Source organism: Chrysochloris asiatica, unplaced genomic scaffold (assembly GCF_000296735.1).
Source record: "Chrysochloris asiatica unplaced genomic scaffold, ChrAsi1.0 scaffold00098, whole genome shotgun sequence".
Classification (NCBI taxonomy): Eukaryota; Metazoa; Chordata; class Mammalia; order Afrosoricida; family Chrysochloridae; genus Chrysochloris; species Chrysochloris asiatica.
The window spans coordinates 4,139,814-4,146,992 of record NW_006408616.1 but is presented as its reverse complement, the minus strand read 5'-3'; positions in this window follow the sequence as shown (position 1 = coordinate 4,146,992).

Here is a 7,179-nt window from a genome sequence, read left to right as displayed (position 1 = left end):
CTTGATTTTTTGATGATAAATGCAATGACATTCTTCTTCAATTTGTCCTTCCCAGCCTTGCGATTTTCTCATTCAAAATGGCTAATACCAGTTCATTTTAGCTTACTACTGCCTAGGATGATGTTTGTTTGTTCCACTTCATTTTTGACAATTTACAGTTTTCTTAGACTCATACTTCATATATACCATATTCTGATTATTAATGAATATTCATAGCTGTTTGAATTGTGCCCCCTGAGCAAATAACCGTCCCAAAGTTATTTCTCCATTTTTGTCATCACAGTCAACTCTGCTTTGAGGAGGCAGCTCTTCCCGAGTCTTATTTTGAGCACCTTCCAACTTGAGAAGCTCATCTTCTAGCACTCTATCTGACAATATTCTGGTGTTCTTCATCATGTTTCAATATTCAGTATTCTCATGCTGACAGTGTTCCAGGGCTATTAATTCAGTTTTCAGGTGAGTAAATATTCAGAAGTAGTTCGTCTCTCCTTCTTCCTAATTTGTCTGTCTGGAAGCTTATCTGAAACTTGACCACCATGGATGACCCTGCTGATATTTAACATTTTCAAGGCATAGCTTTTAGAATCACAGCAACACACAAGCCACCACAGTAGGACAAACTGACAGATGAGTGGTGGATGATATTATTATTAGGACTCGGAATATTTCACCTTATATTTTTGAAGTACTTATCATAGTTTCTGCTGTTAATTCTTCATTTGCTTTCCAAATAGAACTATGGGTTAAGCAATGGAGACTTTAGTAGTTTTGAAAGAATAGTTGTAATATTTTGATTAATGAAAACATAACCGATTTGATAGCACTTAACAACAACAACAGTGTGTGTTGGTGGTTCAAGCTCACCAGCGGCCCATTGAAAACCATATACAGGGTCCCTGTGGTTCGGAATTGACTAGATGGCACTTAATAACAATGTATTTAGAAAGGTGACCAATGTAAATTGAATAGAAAGCACTCTGTGAATATTTATTGAGTTTAAGGTAACAGGCCTTTTAAGTGGAGAACATATAATATTGATGTAGAGAAGAGGTAACTGAAACACCAATGGACTGATAAAAAGAATGTAAATCAGCATATACAGTGAACTCTTTGGCTGTGTAGATAATGAACTGACATTTAGCATTGTTGTTCTTACTAAATGCTGTTGCTTTGGTTTTGACTAATTGTTCTTTTTGTTAATTGCCATCAAGTTGGTTCCGACTCATAGTTACCTTGTGTAGGGTTTCTGAAGCATGGTTGGAGAGTGTGAACCATTGACCTTGCTGATCAAACCAACCTTATCTTCCAGTGCTTCCCCTACATGGCCACACCAAGATGCCAGCATATATGAGGGAATATCTGTGACTCAAATTACAGGCTAAGTATCTATGCAACAGAACAGCATAAGTATAGTCACCAAAAGATCCATGCTACTATATTCAGAATATCGTTATTTGTGATAGCCAAAACCAGTTAACTACCCAATGTCCAACAAATACAGAATGCACAAATAAATTATAGATACCCTTAAAATTGAAAACCAGGCAACGGTGATGATGTATGATCTACAGCTGCACATTACATTTCACAAGCATGAATTTCACAATCATAATGCTGAGTGCATGAAATGAAACAGAAAATATTGCATATTATATGAGTACAAGAATACAAGTAAAGTACAACAGTAGGTAAAATGCTGTTTATATAGTCATGATAGCTGTTGCCATGGGAGATTGGTAACTGGAAATGAATACTACTAGGGAAGGGTACTTTGAGTTGCTAAGTTTTCATTGCTTAAGTTTTCATCATATGCTGATGAAATACTCTGAAAAGCTTGATTATATAAAATAGAACATGGCTTGAGGATTTGACAAAGACTCATTAACAACCTGCAATATGCAGATGATGCAACCTTGCTTTCTGGAAAGGAAGAAGACTTAAATGCTTACTGATGAAGATCAATGACTACAGCCTTCAGTATGGATTACACCTTAATGTAAAAACAAATATCCTCACAAGTGGATCAATGACAATATCAGAAAAGATTGAAGTTTTCAAAAACTTCATTTTGCTTGTATCCACTATCAACACTCATGGAAGCAACTGTCATGAAATCAAACAACATATACTTAATTAAGCAAATCTGCTGCAAAAAGACATTTCTAAAGTGTTCAAGAGCAATGATATCAGTTTGAGCACTAAATTGTGCCTGACCCATGCCATGATATTTTCATGTACTACTATATTCATAACTTCGTATGCATGTGAAAGTTAGATAATGAATAAGGAAGACCTTAGAAGAATAAATGCATTTGAATTTGGTGTTGCCAAAGAATGTTGAAGTTACCATGGATTTCCATAAGAATTAAAAGTCCATGTTGAAAGAAGTACAGCCAGAATGCTCCTTTGAAGCAATGATAGCAAGACTTCGTCTCTCATACTTTGGACATGTTTTCAGGAGGGATCAGTCCTTGGAAAAGAGCATCATGCTTGGTAAACTGGAGGGACCGTGAAAAGAGGAAGATTCCCTGCAAGATGGATCAGCATAGCGTCAGCAACAATTGTGAGAATGCAGTAGGCTGTGCAGTGTTTTGTTCTGTTGTACATAGGGTTGCTATTAGTTGCAACCAAATTGACGGTACCTAAAAACAACAAGAAGTTTTCATTTGGTACAGTATTTTGCAGATATGTTCAAATGTTACAGATACTAAATTGTATACTTATGACATTCACTAATTTTTACATGTTATTCAATAACATATTGAAAACAAAAAAGTAATAGATCTTTTAAATTCAGTGGAATGATTGCTAATAATTGAAGGAAATTGATTTATTTTTATGATTCTCAAAAATGTCATTACCAATTTTAATGGGAAATTCAGAAAATTAAGTTGAGTAGATTATTAAATAGAGGACCTCAGCAAATTAAGATTTCACATAATTCTATTTAAGTCGTGATATTTACAAATTCAAAGATTTATCTTTTGAAAGAATCTGCCATCATTAACACCAATTTGAAAAGAATAATACAACCTCAAGTGTAATGTGGCTATTCATGTGTACAACATGAACGATATAATGTCTCTTATTTTTCAATCACTTTTTGTAGTGCTTGATAGTGAATAGTTTTTGATACAAAACCATTTTTTACAAAATGGAAAGCCTCTATTGAACTATTGCTCACTATGAAGATTAACAAATTAGATTTTGTATAGAGTATTAATTATCTAGAGGAAGTTTCCCAAAATGTACTTGTCCTCTAATAGTTCCTGAAGAAATACTTCCTTTAAATAACCAAATGCTTTCTTAGTGGTTAATATTAATAACAAAATAAGAATTTATATTTGAATCATAGGTTATTGTAGAGTCAGAATATTTATAATTGGATAAGGCCAAATATCACTACAGAACAGTTCTTCTTCTTTCTTTTTTTTTTTCATGAAGAAACAGACCTAGAAAGATTAGTGGATTAGGTTCAAAGTCTTTGATATTTCCCAGAGCCTGTTTTACCAGTCTTATAGAGAGCATTCCTGTGCATACTTTTACTTACTACTAATGTTAATGGGGAACCTAATTGTGTAATTTAAGCCATTCTCATATTGTCTGCCAAATGCCTGTTTACAATAACCTTATGTTGATATTGGTGTGATCTTCTGTTATGTTATTCTCCTTGCCTCTGTAATGCCTTAAGGAATGGTGGTGGCTGTGTGCCATGGAGTCAGTTCTGACTCATAGCGACCCTGCACAGTGTTTCTGAGGCTGTAAATCTTTACAGGAGCAGAACACCTCATCTTTCTTCCATGGACCAGCTGGTAGTTTTGAACTGCTGACCTTGTGGTTCGTAGCCTGATTCGTAACCACTACACTACCAGAGCTCCTTAATGGAATACAAAGGTCAATTAATTAAATTGTATGCTACTTCAAAGTTGTTTTGGCTTGACCAGAACTATAATATGCTTTCACCTGCAGATGAATTTTCCTGTCTGCAATTGAATGGTTACAATTACTGATGCACTGGTGAAAAGGGATTTCTTAGTTTTTTCTTGTTTTGTTTTTTGGATTTGCGATCATGTCAAGTGATCTTGCTGCTTTGGTATTTTCAAGATGTTTAATGATCTTTGGTAGTTTATCTGCTATGATTGAGGCACAGAAACTGTCCAGAATTTCACAATAAGCAATGGATTACCTGGTAATTTTGCATTTCAGGTACTTGAATGCACTGGACTGGACAAGTTCAGTTGTTCAAGCTCACCAGCTGCTTCTCTACAGGATTGCTCTTGGTTGGAACCGACTCAATGGCACTTAACAAGAACATATATATGCTACTAGGTGCCTATGAGTTGGTTCGGACTCATAGCAATCTCATGTGTAACAGGTGACTGCTCACTCTGCACCATTCTTGCAATAATTGTTATGTTTGAGTCCAGTGTTGCTACCATTGTGCCAATCCATCTCATTGAAGGTCTTCTTCCTTTTCCCTGACACTGTGTTTCATCAGCTAGATGTCCTTCTCCATGGATTATATTATATTACCTTGGTATGTATACACACATAGGTGATCTGGTGGCACAGTGGGTTAAGTGTTGCACTGCTAATTGAAAGGGAAGAGGTTCAAACCCACCTGCTCTTCCAATGAAGAAAGAAGACACTGTTTGACCATGTAAAGAATTCCAGTCTTGGAAACCATAAGGAACAGTTGTGCTCTGTTCCTTAGAGTCATTAGGAGTCAGAATGAATTTGACAGCAGTGGTTCCGTTTAGTTTTACATACATACATATGTCTCTACATACAGATTTTTTGGCCTTATATATGTTGTTGATGTTAAGGGTTGTCGAGTCGGTATCAACTCATAGCCATTTTGTTTAGGGTTTCTGAGGAGTAACTGGTGCGTTTGAACCATTAACCTGTGGTTAGCAGTCTAGACCTTTCCCTATAGTGCATTACAAACATTTATATTTCGACTTTTTGAATTAAACATTTTAAATGTTGTTTTCTAAGTTATCTATGCATGTGATTTTAAATACAAAGAATACATGGTAGAAGATCTGTATATACTATATCTGTAAGTCCAATAGCTTCACTGAGAGACAAGTATTGATATTTCTTATAATAGTTTCTCATCATACCTCTGTATCAGGAATTCTTAATCTGGAGTCCATGAATAGGATTCAGAAGCCTGTGTATTTGGTTAGAAGGAAAAAAAAATTACGTATCTATTTTTATTAATTTTGAAATGAAAATGTAACATACACACAGCCCACAGTAGTACTAACAATACTATGACATTGTCAGGAATATTTTCATGATCATTAAGTTGTTACAGAAACTTATCTTGAAATATTTATATTGATCTCTACTGTAAAGTATAACTTATTGTTTAATATATTAATAAACTATTAGTATAGCGCACATTTCTTTATTGCTGTTGTTAAATACCATCAAGTAGGTTCCAACAAATAGTGACCCTGTGCACAACAGAACAATACACTGACTGGTCCTTCACCATCCTTTCAATTGTTATTACACTTGAGCCCATGGCTGCAGCCAGTGTGCTGCTCTATCTTCTTGGGAGTCTTCCTCTTTTTTGCTGAACCTCCACTATACCTAGCATGATATCCTTCTGAATGGACTGGTCCCTCCTGATAGCATGTCCGAAGAATGAGAGACAAAATCTTGGTATCCAGACTTCTAAGGAGCAGTCTGGTTGTACTTCTTCCACACAGATTTGTTTGTACTTCTGGAAGTCCATTGTACTGTGAATTTCTTCTCCAACACCATAACTCAAATGCATCAATTCTTCAACAGTCTTTCTAATTAAGTGTCCCACTTTCATATTCATATGTTGTTGCCATTGAGTCGGTACCAACTCATAGAGACTTTATGCACAGCAGAACAAAACACTGCCTGATCCTGGGCCAACCTCACTACTGTTGCCATGCTAGAGTCTGTCAATGCTGCCATTTGGCCAGTCCATCTCGCTGGGGGTCTTCCTCTCTTTCTCTGTCCCTCTACCTTACCAAACATGATATCCTTCTCCAGAGACTGGTCCCTCTGGACAATATATCCGAAGCATGAGAGATGAAGTTTGGCCATCCTGGCCTCCAAGGAGCACTCTGACTGCACTTCTTCCAAAATGGATCTATTGGTTCTTTTGGCAGCCCATGGCACTTTCAATAGTCTCCTCCAACACCATAACTCAAAAGCATCAATTCTTCTACGCTCTTCCTTATTCACTGTCCAGCTTTCGCATGCATATGAGGTTGTTGAAAATACCATGGCTTGGGTCAGGCGTATCTTAGTCCTCAAGCTGACATCTTTGCTCTTCAACACTTTTAAAAAAATCTTATGTAGCAGATTTGCCTAATGCAATACGTCATTTGATTTCCTGACTGCTGCTTATGTGAGTGTTAATAGTTGATCCAAGAAGAATGAAGTCATTGACAACTTCAATCTTTTCTCTTTTGATAAGAATGTTGTTTATTGATCCAGTGGTGAGGATTTTTGTTTTCTTTACATTGAGATGTAATCCATAGCAAAGACTGTGCTCTTTTGTCTTCATCAGTATATATATGAAGTCCTCTTCACTTTTATTAGTAAGATTGTATCATTTGCATATCACAGATTGTTAATGAGTCTTCCTCCAATGCTGATGGCACGTTTTTCTTCATAGATCCCAGCTTCTCAGATTATTTGCTCAGAATATAGGTTGAATAAGTATGGTGAGAGAATACAACCTTGTCGCACACCTTTCTTAATTTTAAAACATTCAGTGTTCCCATGTTCTTTTCGAACAATTGCTCCTTGGTCTAAGTACAGATTCCTCATGAGCACAATTAAGTGTTCTGGAATACTCATACTTCACCATGTTTTCCATAGCTTGTCATGATCCACAAAATAGAAAGCCTTTGCGTAGTCAATAAAGCACAGGTAAACATCTTTCTGATATACTCACTTTGAGCCAAGATCCATCACACATCAGCAATGATATCCCTCATTCCACAACCTCTTCTGAATCTGGCTTGAACCTCTGGAAGTTCTCTGTCAATGTATGCTTGCAGCCATTTTTGCATTACCTTTAGTAAAACTTTACTCGCATGTGATATCAAAGAGATTGTCTGATGATTTCCGCGTTCTGTTGGGTCACCTCTCTTTGGAATGGGTACAAATATTGATCTCTTC